Source organism: Podarcis vaucheri (assembly GCF_965113315.1).
Source record: "Podarcis vaucheri genome assembly, chromosome: 7".
Classification (NCBI taxonomy): domain Eukaryota; kingdom Metazoa; phylum Chordata; class Lepidosauria; order Squamata; family Lacertidae; genus Podarcis; species Podarcis vaucheri.
The window spans coordinates 77,617,345-77,638,250 of record NC_138765.1 but is presented as its reverse complement, the minus strand read 5'-3'; the positions used below and the strand labels follow the sequence as shown (position 1 = coordinate 77,638,250).

Below are 20,906 nucleotides of genomic sequence, written 5' to 3'. Positions count from 1 at the left end.
ATTTTTGTCCGATTATTAAGAACTTGTCCTTAATCCATAATTCAAAAATTTACTACAAGTTATCATGATGCTTCCCCTTTTATCTCCACAGCAACCCTGTGAGGTGGGTTAGGCCAAGGGCCTGTGCCTGGGCTTAAGGTCAGTAAGCTTCATGGCCAAGCATGGATTTGAACCATGGCCTTCTGGGGCCTGGTCCCACATTCTAGCCATTACACCACCCTGACTCTCATTTAGTTACGGGGTTTTTGCCTTCACTTGCCTATTGACGGCTTGCATCTTAACGCCTGGATTAGGTTCAGAGACATGACACTTTCCCTTTCCTCTTCTGTTTGAGGAGATTTATTTCTTCCCTCTTTGGAACAGCTGCAGCTTCCAAATGCACGCTTCCAGTTCATTAAAGTAGCTTTATGAAAAGAGCCTATATGCTCCTCTCTTCTTCCTTCTTGCTTTTGTTGTCATTAAAGAGAGAGCGAGAGAGCAAGCCATAACAAAACACAAAATATTTTTGCTCAGATGGCTGAGAAAAAAGGTATCTGCATTCACCTCAGAACCAAAACAGTTCCTTGCGGAAGGCCCAGATCTTCTGATGTCTATAGAAATATTGTCAGCTGCTATTGAGACTGGTTTAGTGTCGGTAATGAAAGCAGTCTTGCTTTTCCTCTGCCAGATAGAATAAAAATCTTGCCACGTTGTTTGAAATCCTTTCCCAATTTTCCAATGGCCATTGTATTCAGGACCAGCAGATAGGCCTTGTAGATGGATTATTGGCAGCAGCTGGCCATTGCAGGCCCTTTCCCCAAATAGTAATAAAAAAGCACCTCGAGAATCATTAGGAGCAGCAGCCACCAGGATGATCCCAAAGGATGATGTTCAGGTTTGTGTTGCAGAGTTAGGTAAATTGTTGTGTTTGGATTTGTGTGGGAAGAAGGGAAGTTGTGAGGAGATTGCCGAGTCTAGGAGCTCCAAGTTTGGGTCCAAAGAGAGGACTTAATTTCAATATTCAGTGCTAGGTCATTGGCAAATGCTTTTAAAATACCCCGCGGGCCCTGCGAACATTGGTGTTGAGACTCTAATCCAGGGGTGGCCAATGTAGCATCCTCCAGATGTTTTGGGCTCCAACTTTGGTCATGCCTGATCATTGGCCATGCTGGCTGGGGCTGATGGGAGTTGGAGTCCACAAGACTTGGGAGAGCTCCACATTGGCCACCCCTGTTCCCAAATCTCTGTGTTTGGAGTTCTCCAAAGAGTGGGTGCTGTGTTGGCTCTGCCATTGGGGTTGGGTGGGGGAAGCTAGAAGAAGGAAACGGAGCAAGCCAGTGCTTTTCGGAGGGGGGTTGGAGATACTGGTGTTCTGAGCTAACTGTGCTACACATGTTTCTCATTACTCCCTTGCTCCTATATTTAGAATTTTCCTTTTGACTTGTTCCTTCCTCTGCAGAGTTAAGCGGGCTGTTTGGAAGTTTCCAGTTCTAAGGATCAAAAACATTTCTGCATATGCGAGCGCTAATCTGGTTTATGGGAACATAAAACCACGAAGCAAGAAGTAGCTAATACATCATGGGTTTTTTAGGATTTCTCTTCTGTCAGCTCACGATGGGAGACTTTGGCATACATTATCCTAGACTGTTAAGTATATTGGAGAGACAAGTCTTTGCCAGAGCCAGGCTTCCTAGATCTGAAAGCTTGTGACTCCAGAACAGTAGTGTGTGAAACACACACACACACACACACACACACACACACACACACGTGTTTTTGGCTATAACCTGTGTTTGGTTGCCTGTTAAACTTGACGTGGCTGTGTGTATATCATGTTCTTTTTTGTTTGGCTTTTTAAATTATCACTTAGAAGTGCCTCCCGGAAAGATTAAATCTTAAGCAGTGCTGTAAATCTGGCCGTGGTTGGGTGTGGATTTGTTTCCTGCATAAAGCAACTTTAATCAGAACTCAGATTAGTTGTGTTAGGGCGCTTCTCGGAGGTATATAAAAGCCATGATGTGGACAAAGTAAATGCAGAATCTTTTTTTCTCCCTCTCTCATAGTACAGCCTGTGAGTATCCAATAAAGTTGAACATTGAAAGATTTGGGGCAGACAGAAGAACACCTTCCTTCACACAGCGCCTAGTTGAACTCTGAAATCCGCTCCCATGAGAAGAAAAGATAGCTACCAACTTGGATGGCTTTCAGAGAGGTTTAGACAAATTAATGGAGGATACAGAGGATACTAGCTAGGATGACTGTAGTCTACCTCCAACATCAGAAGCAGCATGCTTGGCCACTAGGAGAACGGGATGCTGGACTAGATAGATGAGCCATTAGCCTGAGCCAGCAGTGTTCTTACATTAATGGGAAAATCCTTGGTTTGTTTTTTCTGGGTCAAGGATGTGTTTAACTTTTGGTTCTTGGTTCTCAGTGGGGAGCCCCGATCTGCCCCTTTGGTATTTTCCCCAGATCCCCCTTTAATGGCAGTGCAAAACTTATTCAGTGTGGTAGACCCAGCCTTGAAGGTAACTGGTGTTCCAACTCCATGCCCTCTTTAAAGTAAATGGATTGACAAGTTCACCTCAAACAAACCTCAGCCATAACCTTTCTTTGAGTTGAGGCTCTAATAGGCTGTGGAGTAACCCAGGCTTGTCAATGGCCACTTTCTGGGTCACCTGTGGTGACTAAGCACTTGTTTCCAGGCAACCAAGCTGGAGAGCCTTCCAAAAGTTGGACTTTCTCCCAACAGTGAGGGTGGGAAGACATTCTAGTAGCATCCTCCTTGTATAATATTATTTCTAGCAGTTTAATGTTCAGAGACCTCCATGTTCATTATCTTGTCATAATCCTTAGAGTATCCTTGTAAAGTGGTTGAGTATATTGTTCTCATTGCGCATGCAGAGCTGAGCCACCCACAACCTAGTCTTTCTGCCTTTTTACATAAATTGCAAATCCCTCTGCCTTCAATGGGGTTTATTCTTGGGTGAGCATGCTTAGGATCGCAGCCCTAGTGAATTAGCTGAAGCAAAGTTCAAATTGGGGAGGTGGGAGCTTTCTTTCAGCCTCTTAGATGCCACTAGGCTACAACAACTCCTTCCCTGGCTTTTATTCACAAGGCTATACCTATTGCACCACGAGGAGTTCATTGTCATTGTTTATAAAGATCTCTCCTTTGTGCATTTCACAAATCACTTTTCCAAACTGTCATGGTTGCTGTCATATCATTTGTTTGTGTTCTCTCTCTGCGCGCGCGCACACACACACACACACGTATATCCTGCTTACTTGTGTAACCCCCCCCCCAAAAAAAACCTCCAAGTGGCTTATAGGAAGAATAAAACAATGACATTATCAGTAAAAATACAATTAAAAACAATTACTTAAAACCTTACAAAATTTAAAATCAACAATAGGCAAAATTAAATTAAATTAAATTAAATTAAATTAAAACATATGTCAATATTCTGCATGCCTAGGTAGGGTGGCCTACATAAAAAAAAATGTTTTTAGTAGGTACTGCAAAGAGTATAGTGAAGGCATCTGCCTGATGTCATTTGGCAGGGAGTTTCAAAGTGTGGGTGCTGCCGCACTGAAATACCGATTTGTTACAAATGTGGAATAAATATTATTTGGCACCTGTAACAGTGTCAGTTCTGCAAATCAAAGCAGTTGAGCGGGCATACAGATGGCGTTAGACGATCTCACATATGCACACGTGCATGTATGTTTATTTATTTACTTAATGCATTTATATACGGTGGTACCTCGCAAGACGAATGCCTCGCAAGACGGAAAACTCGCAAAACGAAAGGGTTTTTTGTTTTTTGAGCTGCTTCGCAAGACGATTTTCCCTATGGGCTTGCTTTGCAAGACGGAAACGTCTTGCAAGTTTGTTTCCTTTTTCTTAACACCGTTAATACAGTTGCGACTTGACTTCGAGGAGCAACTCATAGCACGCGGTGTGGTAGCCTTTTTTGAGGTTTTTGAAGACTTCGGTGATTTTTGAAGCTTTTCCAAGACTTTTCCGACACCGTGCTTCGCAAGACGAAAAAAATCGCAAGACGGCAAAACTCGCGGAACGAATTAATTTCGTCTTGCGAGGCACCACTGTACTTCTTTCTCCAGTGAGTTCGAGGCAGCCTATGTGGCTGTCCCCACCCCTCCTCATTTACAGCCCTGTGAGGTAGGTTAAGCTGAGAGGCAGTGTCTGGCCCAAGGTCACACAAGGTGAGCTCCATGGCCAAGTGGGGATTTGAACCCTGGTCTCCCAGGCCCTAGTTCAACACCCCAACCCAGTGTTGGATCCAACTTGGATCCCCAGCTGCTGTCGGACTACAAGTCCCATCATCCCTGACCACTGTTCCTGCTAGCCAGGGATGATGGGAGTTGTAGTCCAACAACAGTGCACGTTGGAGAAACACTGCTCTAACCACTATAACACTAGCGCCGTGTGTGTGTGTGTGTGTGTGTGTGCATTTTCATGTGGGCACGCTGATTTTTTGTTCTGCCTTTAGAAGCCAGAGGCGCCCGGTCTCTTGTTCCACCTGCTGCCCCCTTTCAATACCCAAACCCTCTTTGATCCGTGCACCAGCTTCTGCATGTGCCGCTGAAGGGCTGCTCCCCTCCTCTCTCTCAGATTATAGTGTTCCCGGTTGCGTGCTTCTGACTTCATCTCACGCGCCGGATTGCCTCGCTTGTTGCCATACAGCCCGTGTGATCGCAGCCTCCCCGCAGCTCTCGAACAATTAGTAATTGAGCAGGAAGTGTCTGCGTCTCCCCCTCTGTGTGCATTTGCGTTCGTGTTCGTTACAATAAGTCCTTTTGATTTTGATTCTTTACAGTCGCGCAGTGTTTAGTGAGGAGCGAAAAGGAGGCTGTGTGTGTGTGTGTGTGTGTGTGTGTGTGTGTGTGTGTGTGTTTGCTGCTTCTCCCGAAACAAATTTTTTGACAGAGAGACGTCTGTTGTTTTCAGCCCCCTTGGCTGTTTGTCAGCAGGCCTCAGACTTGCCTCTTGTGCTGGTTGCCTGGCAACCTGGGGCTGGAGCGATGGAGCCGCGGTTGGCGGATGATTTATCGAGGAGGCCGCGAGCACGCTGAGCCCAGGAGGCAAGGAACGGACCTTTAGCAGGAGCTGACATGAAATGTTGAGAGCAGGGGAGCTTAGCGAGGGCAGCCTTCGACGCGTTGTCTCGGGGAGGTGTAATGGAAATACACAGAGTCAATAATCAAGGGGCAGCTATTAAGAGTGGGGGTGGAATAAATACTCTTCATTTGCGGGTAATTGATTTACTGCTGGCAGCCTGTTGGGGTAATGTCCTCCTCAGTACAGGATTCTGCGGGGTTGGAAACGATCTAATTCTTCCTTTTCTCCAGGTGGCACAGGGAAATCTTTATCTATCCATCGGTATGTAAAGACAGGTCTCTCTGGATGTACCAAGGGTGAAATCTTTAAAGTTGGACTATGAGGTCAGGGCGGTCCAGTCAGTTCTGAGCTCAGAGGGGGCAGTGTAGCAATAAAACTGCCAGCACATTTGCAAAGCTAAACAGGATCCGGTATGGTTTCAAATTGGATGGAGCACTGTGTGTTGAGATTCCTGCCTTGCAGGGGATTGAGCTAGATGACCCTTGAGGTCCCCCCCCAACTCTACAATTCTATGATAATGGTACATCCCCCCCCTTCATCACCCTGAGTGAGAGAAACCCCTTTTGTCACCTTTAATAGCATGCTTTCTTCCATGCCAATTTTTCTTTTCTTTCCGGTTTGATCTTTCTCTTAACTTCTGTGTTGGAGGAAAGAATAGGGGACTGAGGTTTGTTTGCTTTTAGCAACTTGCCTTAGAATAGAGGGATGTTCTGTGGCAGGAATCACATGTCTCCATAAGCCACAGTTGACGGCCTGCCACAAGCGAGCTGCTTGCTCCCACTTCGCCCCTCCTATAGCAGCGGCAACAAGCCCAGCGTAATGCCCAGACCACAGGCTTAAGTTTTGTTCTGCTCAAGCACACCGTGGTTGGGAAGGCAAGAACAAAGCTTGGTTCCAGAGTGCAATTTGTTCGAAGCAAAGTGGGGGGCATTCTTTCCCCAACCTGGTGCCCTCCAGGTGTTTTATTCTACTGGTTGTAATATTCTAAAACATCTGGAGGGCAGTTGGTTGGGGAAGGCTGCCGTAATCCATATTATTTCATTTTGTTTATGAATCCATTCCCACGAGGCATCCCGAAACAAACCACAACACAATAAAGATATATTGGACATTTGCATATAAAGGATTTTACCACCGAAGTTATTAGGCACGGCTAACTTAGGCCTGCTTTGAGTAGGACATAGACTGCATCCACATCATACATTCAAAGCACATGGCTCCCCCTCAAAGTATCCTGGGACCTGTAGCGTATCCCCCACAGAGCTACAATTCCCAGCATTCTTTTTTGGGGGGGTTGGGGGAGGAAATGTGCTTTAAACGTTTAATGTGTCTGCAGGTTTAGTTGGAAGCAATGCATAAAAACAGTTAAGCAGCATGTATTTATATAAAAACCAATGTAAAACAACAGCCACAACAATCCATACATAAAATCAATTCAGACAGAATACAGATACCAACCGTGACTTATCGTGATATGAAGGAGACCAGTTCTCAAACCGCCTTTTATATTTTGATAAATGAAATCCAGCTTGAGCAACCTTCTTTTTTTAAAAAAAAAAAATCTTCCCCCCCACCCTCTGCTTTAACATCAACTTACAGCAGTTAAAGTCTCAATTAAAGATGGACTAAACCAGAGGAATAGGATGGGGGTAGACTGCAGTCTAGAGCCAATTGCCCCTGAGCTTTGTTGACTTTAAGTCTGATAACGCTTGAGGAAAGCATTTTAGTGGGGAGGGAGAAATAGTCAAATTCCTTGCTGAGTGGAATAGGAAGTGGTGGATATATAAAGATGTGTATACATATACACCTGTGTACTTGTTTCTTACATTCAAATCTCACTCTTTCCCCAGGATCTGAAGAGTGGCTACTCAGGAATCTTTTCTCCCCTCCCCACCTTTGTTTTATCTGCACAACCATGTGTAGTAGGTTAGGCAGAGAGAGAGAGAGAGAGAGAGAGAGAGAGAGAGAGAGAGAGAGAAAGAGATGAATAGGGATTTGAACCAAGTTAGGCCTTTCCGGTTCTTGTCCTACTCTCTGAAAGCTAAACCACATACTGGCTGCCTGTTCTGTCTTGAAGGTTCAAGGCAGGTCATGAAAGCAGTTTTGTACTGCCCCAGCAGAAAATAATAATAATAATAGTGGATTTTAATCAATTCCATGGGCATTTCCTGTCCTTCTGTGAACTTACTCTATGATCTCCTAAGGCCAACTCCCAACAGTCATGAAAGGAGCTTGTCTTCGAACAAGTCAGCCTTAGGAGGGAGGTCTATAATACAGGGGTGGCGGGTTGGAATTGACAATTAGGTCAGTGCAAGTTGGATGAAGAACATGTTCAAATACCTGCAACTGTGTACATGAAAGCGCACATTTAACACATACAACCTCCAGACAACCCAGGGAATTCTATTCATTGCCTCTTTCTGAGTACGTATTGATGTCAAATTTCAAGCGAGCCTGAAACATTTTGTTCCCTGCTTATCTCCAGTCACAAAGTTATGATTGAGACTCTGACATCAACAGAGTGTTTTAGGAACATGAGACATGGAAAGTTGCCTGATACCAAGTCAGACCATTGGTCCATCTAGCTCAGTATTGCCTACATGAGCTTCCATCAACTTGGTGTCTTTCAGGTGTTTTGTCCAACAACTCCCATCAGCCCCACCCAGCCGCTGATCAGTGATGATGGGAGATGTGACTCAAAACATCTGGAGGGCTCCAGGTTGACAAACGTTGGTCTGCAGGGCTTCAGACTGGAGCGTGTGTGTATGTCTCTCTCCTGGCCTTACCTAGATATGCCAATGATTGAACCCAGGACCTTCTAGATCAGGGGTGTCAAACTCAAATTCATCGGGGGCCGCATCAGCAGTTTGGTCACCCTCAAAGGGCCGGTTGTATCTGTAGGACTTACAGTACAGGAGAGAAGGGTTCAGGCAGCCATTGGATCTGTCACATCACAGGATGGCATGCGCTCAATATAAAAACAAGTGGAGGTTTCCTGAATGCATGTAAAGTGGAGGTTTCCTGTGTAGAACGGCCAGCACCGCTAGAGGGCAGACGTTCTCTGGCTTGTAGGCCGCCGCGCATGCGCTGAAGAGCCGGCTTTCTTGTGTCAAAAAAAAAAGCGAGAATAAAAGGTGAAGGCTGGCGTCCGGCGGCGGCTACACGGGCCACATGACGAGGTCTGGCGGGCCGGATTTGGCCCGCGGGCCTTGTGTTTGACACCTGTGTTCTAGATTCAAAGCAAGTGCTCTTCTACTGAGCTGTGGATATTCCCTGAATGTTTTATACATTTGCCTGGTCAGGGTGCATTGTTTGCGTTTTGAATTGGCAGATCTGCAAAAGATCTCTGGGAAATTCACCACCTTCCACCTGACTGTGCCCCCCCCCCCGCCCCGCTTGGGCAGCGTACAGGCTTCCCCTATCTGTGCCATCAGTCTGTGCACGTTCTCCGTGCCTGCCAGGTGCACAGTTGCCACTCTTCATGCCTCTTCCCCCTCTTGCGTTCAGGTCACATTAACCCAGGCACGCACTCTCCCACATGCACATGCACGCATGTTTATATTTCCACAATAATCCAAAACGAATATGCCTGGGCAAGAAAGGTTACCCGCCTGCCATCTGATTTTAGCCAAGTGTGTATGCAAATGCGCTTATTAATGTGTTTGTGTGCGGCGTAAATATTGCAAATCTAATCTGTTTATATATGTAATTCACACACAGCTGTGCTCACGCCTGCCTATTGCCAATATTTCCAGGCGGGCGGAGGGGGCGGTTCGGCGGGAGGCCTATTGTTGGGAACAAAAGGCTCAACAGCTTAGCGCCATGGAGGTGGAGCCGATTACCATCCTGGGCTCCTTTGGTATTCCCCCGAGGGAGGCCATTTTAATGACAGCCTGGCTGTGCATGTGAGTAGGCGGAACGTACCAACTCCAAAGAGAGGTGGCAGCATTGCTGTTTGCTCCCATTGCTTGAGGAAGGCACCCCTTAGACGCCATTAGCTGGACTTCACCCAGACAATGGAGCCCAAAACAACAATAAAAGAAAGTTAAAATTATTTACGGCATCAAGATCGCTTCAACAAAAAGTACAACATGTGTATATTGATATGAATGTACACAATATACCTTGGTACATGAGGTGTATCTGAGAATCTCTTCCAGCCCCTGGCACTTGGGGTTACTGCATGGTACTACATAATTAAATGATTCAGACCGTGAGCCTATCAACACAAAGTTGCCTATGTTAAGGTACGTAGAGAAATTCAAATTTAGACTTTTAATGTCGTAGAAGACAAACCAACAAATTTCCCCACCATTTCCTCCAAATCACATCAGTTTCCCCATTCAGTACAAGCACAATCGCTAGATAAAGTCATCTTAAAGTAAATTAATTTTCCCAAATTTAGACCCCACGCCGTAACCCAGATCACACAATCTCAGTTTCCTAATAATAGTAATTACTATTATTTAAATTTGTACACCACTCTTCATCCGTAGATCTCAGGGTGGTTCACAACAACACAAACACAAAATACACAATAAAAATAAGAACAAAAACAAACCGATAATCTTCCCTGTCACAACACATTTGAAAGGGCACCTGATGCCAGATTCATTGCTTGCATGTAATAACATAAGACAATCCTGCAGGATCAGAATAAAGGCCCGTGTAGGGAACATCCTGTTCTCAAAGTGGTCAACCAAATGCCTATGGAAAACTATAATAAAGGTGATCACCCATAGAAACTGCCCTAACAGAAATCCGCAGGCTCTTTGGCCCACTTTGCCTGCGCCAAAGTAGCCATGTTCATCATTGGAGAGAGGGAGAGAGAGAGAGGAAGGAAGGAAGAAATTAACCTATGTGCATCATAGAAAAATCCCTGACCCCTTGCCTGGTCATCCCAGCAAGGAATTTTTCTGCACAGCTCTCTCTTTTTAAAGGTTTACTAGATTTTTCTGTATGGCAAGAAAATACATTGACACATTTACCAAAATATGAGTAATATGCTACAATTCTCCAAGCCTGGACAAGTGATGCCAATGGTGTAGTCTGTGGGGAAACTGCCAGGGCACATATACTTCTTTGGCATGCAAAGTGAAAAATATGAGTTTCAACTCACCAGAAAAACCTATTGTGTACACTCTTTATTTTGTACCAATACGAATGCTATCATTTTTATTCCAAGCTAATCCATTGCAGCTGGTATACACCTTTTTTTTTAAAAAAAGGCTTATAACATTTTTGTTTCAAAGCTGAAGGTGTGTTTGTGAGTGTGTTTATGTGCTACTAACAAGTACATTGACGTTTGCTCGCTCTCTCTTTTTTAAATACATCATTTTTGCAAACGCCCTGGAGGGGCATATTTAGTAAGGAAAAGAAGAAGTGATTCAGTTGACATTTATGAGACCTTATTCAAAACCAAAACCCAAGAACAAAGGCTCATCTACTCCAGCATCCTGCTGTCAAAGTGGCCAATCAGATGCCTCAGGGAAGCTCACAAGCAGAACCTGAGTGCAATAACATCTCTCCCCGCTTTTGTTTCCCTGGCAAATGGCATGCAGGGGCATATTTCCTCCAACAGTCAAGGTAGACTATGGCCATCATCATGGCCAGTAGCCACCATTAGCTTTGTCCCTCATGTTTCTTGGTCCTACCCCCTTATGGGTTTATTAGAGGCTGCTAGAATTACCTGACACCTTTCCATTGCCCAGGGTAGAGACCTCTCTGTTTTGTCTTCTTGGGTGCCACCATCCAGAGTTCTGCAAACTTTTCCTTGCAAGGTTAGTTTTCCTTCATCACATTTGTATAGCTGGAGTTCCTTGGATGGAGCTCAGTAGCAAATCAGAATTTTTAAGCACGCTGAAAAAACTTGCAGGTCTGGGATGGCTTGCACTAGCAACAAAATAATTCCGTTAACAATCCCCCCCCCCCAAAAAAAAACCATGAATGCCAAGCAGATTCCTGGGTGCTGGATTTTAATACTTGGTTGCAGCCTTCCTTGGCAAATTCTAATCCCTCGATAATGGAAATCCTGGTGCATAACCTTAGCTGCAGCCTTCGGAATGGCATTATCGCCACATTGATAAACATGCCATCTGAGCTCCGTTAGTCAGAACATAATGGCTTTGTGTATCTTGTCATGCCATTTGTTTCGGCAGATAAAATATGGGGCCTACAAGTAACACATATGCAAACATTAGCATGCTTGTTTCTAGTCGCTTCTTGGTTATTTATAGCCCCCCTGTTTACACATCGTGGCAGGGATACCAGAGAACCTAATAAATTATGTCGTGGAGGGAACGCGGGGGAGCGTCAGCTTGCAAAATGGCTTTAGGAGGCCTTGTGTTCTAGCCCTTCAATAGCCATGGCAACCATTTTTGCAAAGCACATATCTGCATTGTCTATCGACAATAGCCGCTGATCCATCAAGCCACAGAATTTCTTAATGCTGCTTTTTTAAAATAAAAAAGTGCTACCCAGATACACGCTGCGTTTGCTTTTTTAACTCCCGATGACAAGTTCTTTTTACGGGGCCTTCAGCAAGCATTAATGTCTGTGAGGCCACAGAAATCTTGCTCATATTTATCACTACCTGCCACCGCCCTCTCCTGAAAAGAAAAGCAGGCGGAGCATTTATAAAGGAAAATTGTTGTAAATGGACAAATATTTTAAGACACAGGTGGGATGGATTAGTCCTTTCAACCCCACTCACATTTTGAGAATTGTCAGCTTGGGGCAGATCCGGCTCGCCTAATTCCTCCCTCCCTAACCTGTTTTCCTTTGTTTTGGATGTTTGGATGTGATGCCAATAAAAGGTTTGAACCTGTTTTCCACAGTAAATTGCTCATTCTTCAGCGGTCATTTTGATGTACTAAAGACAGCTTAGTGTTGCTGCTGTCAGGGGCAGTGTGCTTCTGGATACTGGCTACTGGGAATCTCCAATAGGGAGAGTGCTGTTGTTCTCCCATCCTTCTTGCGGTCTTTCCTTTAGGGCATCTGGTTGGCCACTGTGAGTTAAGGGTGCTGGACTAGATGGGCCACTGGCCTGATCCAGCACTAGGTAGAGGAGAGATAGCCCCTGGAAGAGCTTCGCTTGGCCCCTAGGCCTGAGGTTTCCCACTCCTGAAACAGCCATCTTTTTTGAAGAGTAGTAGCAGAAGAAGTAGCACATGGGTGGCGCTGTGGTCTAAACCACAAAGCCAAGGGCTTGCCGATCAGAAGGTCGGCGGTTCGAATCCCCATGACGGGGTAAGCTCCCGTTGTTCGGTCCCAGCTCCTACCAACCTAGCAGTTCGAAAGCACGTCAAAGTGCAAGTAGATAAATAGGTACCACTCTGGTGGGAAGGTAACCGGTGTTTCTGTGTGCTGCTCTGGTTTTTTCCAGAAGTGGCTTTGTCATGCTGGCCACATGACCTGGAAGCTGTCTGCAGACAAACGGCGCCTCCCTTGGCCAGTAAAGCGAGATGAGTGCCGCAACCCCAGAGTTGTCTGCGACTGGAGTTAACGGTCAGGGGTCCCTTTACCAATCTGTATTGCCTTGAGTTGTCAGTGAAGATTCATAGGTTGCTATCTCACATTTGTTTCTAGACTGGAGGCTTATTCCCATGTTGCACTGGACTCAGGGACCAGCTGTCTCTTTGTGGAAAAAGGGCATACACTTGTTTGTACAGCTCAGCTGTTGTGTACCCATGTACACAGTGCACAGTTAAATATGAACAGGAATTAGTGTAGATATTGTGTAAATGGATTGTGTGCCTGTTCAGTGTAACACATGAACAACCCTACGTGTGTATACACATCTGTTTCTTGTAAGATGAGCTGAATAAATGAATGAATATTTTTTATTATTATGGCTAAACAGTAAGCATACTAAATTTAAGATGAAGTAAAATTATTGATGGAAGGAAAAGCACTTGTTGATTTCAGCAAAAATGCACAGCGACCCTGGTCTAGAAACTGACTTTGTGCTTCATTACCTTCTGGAACAAATGAATAGTTTTCCTTCTGCCTTTGTGGTTTTACTCACCTTAAGACTTGAATTAAACTCCAGCATGTGTACCAGATACAATTCTTTGGAGTGTGTGTGGTGGGGCCGGGGCGGGGGGGGGGGGGAGTATGTGTGCTCTATTTTGCCCACTCCTGATTTAGCATATCATTGCTGTGGGAAATAGATTCCTGCATTTATTTATTTATTTTGTTCCTCTAGAGCGATTTCAGTTTTCCCTGGAGTAGAATATGAAAATAATTCAAAGATTGCTTTTACTGCAAACGTTTAAACAGAGGAGGCAGAAAATGTAAAGAGGAAAAAGCTTTCGGGAGCAGAGATGGGATATTATAAAGTAGATATTTTATATATTGGCTTATAACTTGTGTAACTCATTCCTAGAAGGCAGCCATGTCCTTTAAAAGCCACCATCCAGTGAATTATTATTTTGAATATCAAAATTAAGTGCCATATGAGTGGAGAACATTTATGAAATTTCTAGTTCTAGGCTGGCAACCTGCCTTGTGTGACTGTCCTTGAGTACACACCATACATTTAATGTGCATATATAGCACAGCACCCCCTCCCGTCCTATAAACACTTCACAGAGCTGCAGTTCCCAGCAGCCTTAAAAACTACAGTTCCCAGGATTCTTTGGGGGAAGCCGTTGCATGTGTTCAGTGGCATTACTTCTGTATGCCAAGAGGCACCTTCCACAACAAAAGAGGTACAGTGGTGCCTCGCAAGACGAAATTAATTCGTTCCGCAAGTTTTTTCTTCTTGCGGGTTTTTCGTCTTGCGAAGCACGGTTTCCCATAGGAATGCATTGAAAATCAATTAATGCGTTCCTAGGGAAACCGCTTGCCAGGCTGGCGGTGCGGAGAAGGGCTTTTCTCCGCACCGCAAGCCTTCAGGACAGGTACGGGCACAGAGGGGAAGGGGCGCAGCGCTTTCCCTCTGTTCCCGGGGCTTGCGTGGGAGGAGGGTTTTTCCTCCCCACCGCCAACATTCAGAACAGCATTCTGAATGTTGGCGGTGGGAAGGAAAACCCTCCTCCCACCCCAAGTCTTCAGGAAAGCCATCCGATGCCGCGCGGCGGGAGGAGGCTTTCCCCCTCCGCCGCCCAGCATCGGAGCTTCGTCCCGATGCCGCGCGGCGGGAGGAGGCTTTCCCCCTCCGCCGCCCGGCATCGGAGCCTCGTCCCGATGCCGCGCGGCGGGAGGAGACGTTCCCCCTCCGCCGCCCGGCATCGGAGCCTCGTCCCGATGCCGCGCGGCGGGAGGAGACGTTCCCCCTCCGCCGCCCGGCATCGGAGCCTCGTCCCGATGCCGCGCGGCGGGAGGAGGCTTTCCCCCTCCGCCGCCCGGCATCGGAGCCTCGTCCCGATGCCGCGCGGCGGGAGGAGGCTTTCCCCCTCCGCCGCCCGGCATCGGAGCCTCGTCCCGATGCCGCGCGGCGGGAGGAGGCTTTCCCCCTCCGCCGCCCGGCATCGGAGCCTCGTCCCGATGCCGCGCGGCGGGAGGAGACGTTCCCCCTCCGCCGCCCAGCATCGGAGCCTCGTCCCGATGCCGCGCGGCGGGAGGAGACGTTCCCCCTCCGCCGCCCAGCATCGGAGCCTCGTCCCGATGCCGCGCGGCGGGAGGAGACGTTCCCCCTCCGCCGCCCAGCATCGGAGCCTCGTCCCGATGCCGCGCGGGAGGAGGTCCAAGGACAGTGGGGAAGACGCGCTGCGCTTCCCCGCTGTCCCGGAGATTTCCCTATGGGCTTTCGTCTTGCGAAGCAAGCCCATAGGGAAATTCGTTTTGCGAAGCGCCTCCAAAACGGAAAACCCTTTCGTCTAGCGGGTTTTCCGTCTTGCGAGGCGTTCGTCTTGCGGGGTACCACTGTATCAGAAGACACGGGAGAGACCCCAGGTTTGCAGAAGTACAAAAGGCTTTAGGGATAGAGTCTTTGTGGGGTGGAGAAATAGGCTCCCCAAACAGCCCACTGAGGATTACACTTGCTCAGGGGCCGTGGAGCACTTCATTGCAGTTTCCACTTGTGTGTAATAAAATACGAGCACACGTTTGTGTCCACTGTTAGTCCTACTCAGTGTAGACCCATTGAAATTAATGGGCTTGACTCACTTAGCTCCATTGGTGGATCTGTTCTGAGTAGGACTTGGTTGGATGCAAACCGTAATTGTCGCAAGCTGTGATTAAACGCAACAATTAACATTCCATCAAGGTTTTTGGATAACCTGTTAAATCTGCATTCCAGATCTGCCAGTTGACTGTTGCCACTTCGTTAAACTAGTGTTTGTTTTTTTATAAAAAGATGGATTCATCTTTAAATGGCTCACATTCATCCAGCCCTGCGGTGTGCAACAGAAGCAATTCAGAGCTTTAAATTATTGAACCAGGGATGCTCCTGAGGTAAATCCACAGTTGGGCATGTTAATCAGTTATCAAAAACAGAGATCAACAGCTAGCGTGTCCTTTTTGTTCTCTGCCCTCTGCTTTTCCAGGGACACAATAAATTTCCAAAAGTTCAACATACATGTGATGGAAAGCCCGGGGGGAAACCCTATTATCTTTTGTAAGATGCTCTGAATATTGATTTGAATAGAAGAGCGGAGTTGAAATATGCATTGATAATAATTATGATGGTGATGGCTAATCCGCAAAAACTTAAGCCAGGTTCCTAATAAGTGCACAACTGTCTGTGTGCACCTGAAAAGGCTCTGGGCTTGGGTCTCTGGATAATCTGTGCACATTATGATACATGGCAAATTAGCTTCCGAAATCGACAAGGGCTTTTAAAAGCAAAGTGTGGTATGAGATGATGGTGATTTATTTAATTTATATCTGAGATACACATTGTAAAAACAAATACAAAGCAGTTGCAAACATTCCCAAAACAATTACAATTTGAAACATTTAAAAGCAGTTGCGAAATTTTTAAAAACAGCTAAAAACATTTTTCTATCCAGTAATCTTAGGGTTGCCAGGAACAGTATTTTCCAGTAGCCTTGCTGAATGCTGAAGTTCCTTGCAGAATGTTACGAGGGGTTCATTAATAAGATTAGTGATGGCCGACAAACTCCCCTAGTAGACAGTTTTCCCATGACCACTGATTCGCAAGGGAATATTGCATGTTTTCTAGGGAACAGCATAATGGTGAGGACTAACAGGTCCAGCCAATTCCCATGCAAACTGAGTATGCGCCCATTGAAATGTTAGAAGTAGGACAGGCAAAAGGAAGGTGTGACCAAAATCTAGAGGAAGATCTAGCACAGTGGTAAAGAACCTGTGCGCTCCCCAGATTTTATCGGGACTCCCAACACATCTCAGCCCCAGCCAGCATGGTCAATCGTCGGGTGAGAGGAGTTGTGCGGTCCACTAACACTTGGAGGGCCACAGATTCCTGAACTAGTTCCTGCAAGTTGTTGTAACTTTTGAGAAGAGGGAGAGCCAGTGTCAGACTAGGACTTGGGAGACCAGGGTTTGAATCCCTGCTCAGACTTGGAACTCATTGGACTACCTTGGGCCAGTCACAGTTACTTAGCCTAACCCATCTTGTAGGATTTCCATGGGGAGGAAGAGAGCCATGTATGTCACCTAGAGTTCCTTGGAGGGAAGGTGAGATAAATAAATAAAAATATGCTGGAATAGGTGGACTTGTGGTCTGGATAACCACATTTTCAAGCAAGGGTTGCAGGTTGTGTAGTCCAAGACATCAGGAGACTGGAAAAGGCTGGACAAGTTTATGCTTTTTACTGAGAAGCGGTCCAGAGTTGTGTTGTAAATGTAAAACAATTGTGGGATTCTAGCATCTATACAATTTAGACGATGCAAGACTGTTAAGGGTCTTCCCCCTTCCTAAATGTGCCCCAGAATCCACTTAAACACTCAGCAAATTGGGGAGGTGTTTTTCTGAAGGTGTGAAGCAGCTTATAGCAGGGATAGCCAATGTGGTCCGGTCCGTCCGTTCCCATCTCTCCCCCCCCCCCCCGAATGTTGTGGACTACAACTCTCATCAGCCCCAGCCAGCATGTCTAATAGAGCTGTTGATGGAGATTGTAGTACAAAACTTGGGGGGGGGGCTCATTGGATCCCCCTTGCATATAGGGTCTAATAAATGGAGGCCCATTTCTTTTAAAAAGAAGAAGAAGATTTATTTGAACTGTGAAACTCCCCCCCCCTTACTGGTACAATTGTTAAATTCTTTTGCGGGGAGGGGAAGCAACCGCAATTCCCCACTCTGTGGGCCAAAGTAAATAACCTGTCATAATGCATTTAACAAATGAGGATGCAAACCACAAGAGTAATGCACAGGAGAAGAAGGATCTCGTTCCTTGGCGGGGAGATTACTGAGGTTTGGGAACCTCGGAAATTGCTGGATTAAACTGGGGTCAGAGTAGAGCAAGCCGCAAAATGGTCCCCAAGCTACAGGAAGCAGTAGCCAAGGGTAATAGAGCTTCACTAGTAGGACAGGAAGGTGGAAGCTGATGGTTATTTAAGGAAGAGGCCTGGTGTTTTATGTCTCTGCGAGAGGGACGTTTCTTTAGGTTGCTTTTGCTCCTCTGTTTAAAAATAAACCTCTGGCCTTCTCTCACAGCAGCAGGTAGAGTTGCTAGACATATCTGATTTCAGAACATTTCTAGCTGGAGCCAGGTGGACCAGCCAACTGAGTCGCACAAGCCCACGAAAGAACAGAAGCTACCACCTACCACCATCCCAATGGTGCAAATTCCATGGTGCTTAGAGATCCATGGCTTGTACCCAGTGTTAATCCTATCTATCAAAGTAAATGGACATGACTAACTTAGGCTCATTAATTTAAGCAGGTCTGCTCTAGTATTGGTTGGATGCAACCCAGTGGTTTGTTCTGGCAGCCCCACTTACTTAGACTTAAGGTCTTTCTTTTTTACCACCTCCCCACCCACTCCCATTAAAACGAGAATCTTTCTCAGCCAACACAATCTACTCGTATTCTGTAGCAAAATCCGAACTGATCCTTGTTTGTGTTTATGGCTACATGGCCCCCTCCACCCCCTGCATAAAATTTAGAAGGACTTTCTGAGTGAGATCTCTAGATGGATTAAAAATAGACTTTATTTGGGGAGACGTTTTGTATCTGGGTATTAGGTTATATTTAGCGAGCATCTCAATATGTTTCAATCCGAGTTTCAGTATCTGCTCAGGACCCATAAAAATTAGAGCACAAATGTGTTGATAGCTTTTAGTGGATTATATGCAGACAAGTCCGTAATAAAGACAGCTGATGAGCCTTTTCATTCACACTCTTGGGTGCTAAGAGCTACATTCAAAAAATGAAAATGGCTGTTAGGTGGTTGGCTACCTAGCAGTCTGTTGCTCTTTTAGAACAAAGAAACAATAAGCAGAAGGAAACACCTGGGTGTGTCAATGCTACATGAGTTGCTAGCATGGGCACCCACAGGGGTTCCCTTGTGCCTGGAGGGTCCCTGTCTCCCAGTGAAAGTAGGCCTTAAAGAAACATCTTTGTAGACAGTAGACATGTTTGTTGGGTTGTGGTGTGTGCAGGGCCCATGAGAATTTCTCCTGTTTGTAAATGTACTCATGGGCCCAAAAAGGTTGGCAACCCCTGCTGGCTTCCCCCCAAAGAGTGCTGGGAATTTGTATAATGAAAGTGTTGGCAATTCTCCTTTAAAGATCCCAAGCCCCTCTTGCAGAACAAAAACCCCAGAGTTCCCCCTCGGAAGACCTGCTCAGATATGTGTGCCATGGGTATGCTCAATGTGTTAATTAGTGTCTAAGCTTTGATGGATAGGTGTCTTACTAACTCGCAGCATGAAGGCATGTTCAGTCGACAGCTTCCCACAATATAGGTTGTAGAATTTACTGCTAGACCAGAAGACTAGGCAATGGGACCATGACAGAGGGGTAGAAAGTTGCAATGGCCAGAATCCAGCCAAACCCTTCCTAAAATACAGAGACTGGATCAAATGTAAATCATTGCAGTGCTGATATTTCCAATGACCTAGAACCCTTCCCCTGGGGGGAAAGCACAAGTAACCTATTTGATTTCTGAACATACTTGGACAGGTTTATTAAATATATTTTACTATTTTAATTAAGCACTTGGCTGTTGGTTTTTTGAGGTGTCAGGGAAATTGTTATCTTGTGGTCAACTCAGAATAAAACATTTCTTCCTCCCTGTATGTTGCTATTGGATTTGTATAAATCTTTGTTTTGCAGCATCCTAGGTTTGATCCCCCCACCCCACCCCGGCCATAAATTCACTAAGACTAACTTGTGATTGGGTTTGTGGTGGTATTATTTTTTTTGTGCTTCATGTTTGTGTTGTTAAACCGCCTTGCAGATAGAAAGGCAGGACATACATATTTTAAATAAGTATGGGATTCGAGCCAAGTCTCCTTCCTTTCCTCTGTAGAGAACCTTTGGCCATGCAGATCTTGCTAAGCTATAATCCCCACCATCCCCGGCCATTGCTTATGCTTGCTGGGGCTGATGGGAGTTGCAGTCCAACAACATCTGGAAGGCCGGAGGTTCCCCACACCTGGTCTAAGCCCACCCTTCTGTAATGCTGGGTGTTGGAATCAGCACAGGATGGATATCCAGCATGTTGTTTGCTGGACAACAACTCCCACCATCCTGATTATTGGCCATGCTGGCTGCTAGGGAGTTGGAGTCCAACAGCATCTTGAGGACTTCAGTTGGCCACCCCTGCATTACAGTATTAATGCATGTGAGCCACTTTGCCATGATCATCCTAACAAGCAGCAGCCGATTTGAATCCGCGCGACGGGTTGAGCTCCTGTTGCTCGGTCCCTGCTCCTGCCAACCTAGCAGTTCGAAAGCATGTCAAAGTGCAAGTAGATAAATAGGTATCGCTCTGGCGGGAAGGTAAATTGTGTTTCCATGCGCTGCTCTGGTTCGCCAGAAGTGGCTTAGTCATTCTGGCCCGGAAGCTGTACACCGGCTCTCTTGTCCAGTAAAGCAAGATGAGGGCTGCAACCCCAGAATCGGCCACGACTGGACATAATGGGTCAGGGGTCCCTTTACTGCCTGGTAGTATTAGCAGGGAATAATGAGAGTTGCACCCCAGGAACCTCTGCGGGGCCCTTGCGTCGGCTGCCCCTCTTGCCAACGGTCCTCCTACAGCCTTTGCTGCGGGGAGTCTGCCTAGGTGATCCAGGCCGCCTTTTGCAGCTCGCCCGGTGGCTCTTGTTTCTCTCTTTCTCCCTTCTGCCGCTCAGCCCAGCTCAGATCACATGTTAAGCTGCTGCTGCCGCCGCCGCCGCTGCCTCTTCCCTCCCCTTTTGTAGTGTCAGAGCCTCCCCGGGTAACAAGCGATCCCCGGCTCCTCCGGCTGCTGCCTCCTCCGCTGCCACCTCCATGCAGGACGCCCCTACTTGGAGATCCGGATTTTGACTCTTCCCCTCCACTCTCAGCAGCGGCTGAAACAGGCAAAGGAGAAACGCTGCGCTCTGCTTTGGCGGCGGCTGGTTTGTTGCTTCGGAGTTCTTCCTCTTCTTCCTCCTCTTCCCCCTCCCAGAAGGGAAATCACCCCTCCGCAGGGTGTGTGTTTGTTTGTGTGTGTGTGTCAGTTTGTACGTCAGTCATTTTTGTGCAATCGGTGTGCGCGCATGCTTGTGTTTTGTGGTGGGGGAGAGCTTTGAAAAACCCTTTGCTCCTTCTCCGGCTCTCTTTTCGATCCGGATTTAAACATCACTTTGAAACTCTTCTTTTCTCCCCTCCACCCCCACCCTCCCACTCTCTGTGTATTTAGGGGAGGAGTGTTGGAACCGAG

The 20,906-nt window shown here is 46.5% G+C and overlaps 1 protein-coding gene across 20 annotated transcripts in view; it reads left to right on the top strand.

Moving 5' to 3' along the window:
* The window catches only part of RERE (arginine-glutamic acid dipeptide repeats), a 358,060-nt gene that overhangs the window by 258,237 nt on the left and 78,917 nt on the right, over positions 1–20,906 (top strand). The gene's annotated exons all lie outside the window — the stretch shown is intronic.